Below are 2906 nucleotides of genomic sequence, written 5' to 3'. Positions count from 1 at the left end.
TATATATATATATATATATATATATATATATATATATATCCCATTACATTTCAATATGTTTATGTGCCCGCGCGCGCGCGTACGACTGTATGTCTGTATATTTTTGTGTATGACTGTGTGTTGTGTGTGTTGTATCACTTTGCCCGGTTACTTATTGGTCTGAGTAATATTATACATATGAGTAATAAAAACGAACCACTCTGAAATAAGTGCTGCGGTCGATAAGACCGGCACAATCTCTTAAATGCGGTGTCCTATAATGGCTAAACAATGATTGATATCTATAAAAGAACCAAGGAACAATGCTTCACATTCCTCCCAAACACAGTAGAGCGAATATTTTATATTCCGTATTCTAGAAAAGGGGCTTTGCACAAATGACTTAGTAAATGAGGATGTGTTGTTGGTGCAATTTCACGTATTTTACGGCTAAGATTTCATTATGTTTCATTCTACTAATGCGCAAAGATTCAGGGAAAGAGAGAGAGAATAAAAGAGAGAGTGATGTAAAATAAAATAGTTACTCACGTGATTCCAAAGAGTATTAGCTATGTAAATGATTTGAACTTGATTTATATGGATATCGAAACCGCATCGTGGACGTTCATTTATGACTTTCCTTTCATGCAATTTATTTAGCCCAAACTAATTTCTATTATGTACACTGTTTACATTAGTTCAGCTGGTATCCTCATCTTGATGGTTGCTTTCACTACGAGTCGGCTGTTGTACGTTCCAGCCTTCTGCAGGTCTCTTAAGATAAATCTTTGTGCCCTGCTTCAAACTGAACTCAGGACCTCTAGATGACCGCACTGCATTAACCAACGTCTTTATCTACTTCCTCTTCATATAAATTCTTCCTCTCAGAAATACAGAATTGCATTACTGCTTTCTATGTAAAACAGTACACATTTGCCCGAAAAGGTATTTAGTAGAAACATAGCGAAGTGAAATTGAAACTTCCAAACAAACTTGCCCTTCCAACACTTATCTATAAACTAAGATATTTACTGATTCAGTATTAATTTCAATAACGCGTGTAAGGATTGTTCGTAAGTCTTATTATAACAGGACAAAAAGAAAAGGAGAAAAACAAGCAAAAGAATAAAAATGCTGTATAGTGCAGCAGGGCAGATTGAGAACGTACCAGAAGGTAGTAACCTTTAAGGAATTTGTGTGTGTGTGTGCTTGTGACAGTAAAAATGGTATAAAAAAATAACGAAATGGACAAAGAACTAAAGAATATTTGGAGGAGATTGTATCAATATGTTTGGAGGGAGGGTGGCAGATATTAAAAGAAAATACTAGAAAATAAATTGTAGAGAATTTGGACGAGTAAATTATTTAGCAGATGCGGTGGAGCGTTTTGTGTGAAAGCAAAACAATTTTGAGAAAGACGATTACTGTTCTGGAATTATCCAAACTGAATGAACTACCCCATTTTGAATTGGGGCCAACGAAATTTCCCTAGTCAGGTCTGTTCAAGTATATTCATTGGTGATTCATATTATACGAAGAAGAAAAATGACAAGAGCAATAATTAAAAAAAAAAACAAGAAAAAAGAAAAAATGTGTTGTTGATGTAGGTCATCATTCTTCTATTATATTTTCCCTTTTGCAATGCCAAATTCCTGTCTTAGAGATTCATAGAGAGGAAAAGAGAGGAAAAACATGCATAATATTCCACCCAAAGACATTTTGGCGCCATCGTTAGTACAGAAATGGTCATATCATAGTTTCTGGTACTGTCAGCGTTTGAATTTGTTGTTGTTATTATAGTTGTTGTTGTTGTTGTTGGTGGTGGTGGTGGTGTTTATGTTGTTGCTGTTGAGAATTCTTGTTGTTGTTGTAGTAACTGTTGTTATTGTTGCTAGTAGAATAAAACTAAGCTGAAACTGAAAAACTGTAAATTCAGCAACAACATGGAGCTTCCTAGAATGATAGAGCAGTGACCTTTTAAAAAGGTCACGAACGAAGATGGATTTTTTTCTTTTCTTGAAAAAAAAAAAAAAAAGTAGACAACTAGAAAAAGTATATAAAGAAACAGAAATAGATGCAAAATTGTCCCTGAATTTAGAAGTACACAAGGTGTGTTCTGAAGGTTGTACACATTGCTTAGCTGTAGGAGTTTTATTATACACACAAGAAGATACACAGATAGACAAACACAGACATACACACTTTCCTAAAAATATATATACGCACATACATACATACATACATACATACACACACACATACACACACATACATATATAATGCACATCTATCTATCTATCTATCTATCTATCTACCTATCTATCTATCTATCTATCTATCTGTCTGTCTGTCTGTCTGTCTGCTTGTATGTCTCTGTCTATCTGTCTGTCTGTCTCTATATATATATGTGTGTGTGTGTGTGATATGTGTGTGGCTATTTGGTAAGAAGCTTGCTTCTCAACGACATGGGTCCGGGTTCAGTCCCACAGCGTGGGACCTCGGCCAGCTTGTGAGTGGATTTGGTGGACGGAAGCTGAAAGATTACTCGTCGAACATATATACATATATTTATATGCTTGTGTGTCTGTGTTTACGTACCCGTAAATTAGCGGTTCGACAAAAGGGGTCGGTAGAATAAGTACTAGGCTTACGAAGAATAAGTCCTGGGGCCGATTTGTTCGAATAAAGACGGTACTCCAGCAAGGCCGCAGTCAAGTGACTGAAAGAAATAACAGAAAAATAAAAGAATGTGTGAATATATATATATATTTCTTTTATTCTTTCACTTGTTTCAGTCATTTGACTGCACCCTTGCTGGAGCACCGTCTTTAGTCGAACAAATCGACCCAGGGACTTATTCTCTGTAAGCCTAGTACTTATTCTATCGGTCGCTTTTGCTGAATCGCTAGGTTACGGGGACGTAAACA

The sequence above is a fragment of the Octopus bimaculoides genome, chromosome 15, assembly GCF_001194135.2.
Source record: "Octopus bimaculoides isolate UCB-OBI-ISO-001 chromosome 15, ASM119413v2, whole genome shotgun sequence".
Taxonomy (NCBI): Eukaryota; Metazoa; Mollusca; class Cephalopoda; order Octopoda; family Octopodidae; genus Octopus; species Octopus bimaculoides.
The sequence above is the reverse complement of the archived record's forward strand: the minus strand, read 5'-3'. Positions refer to the sequence as shown.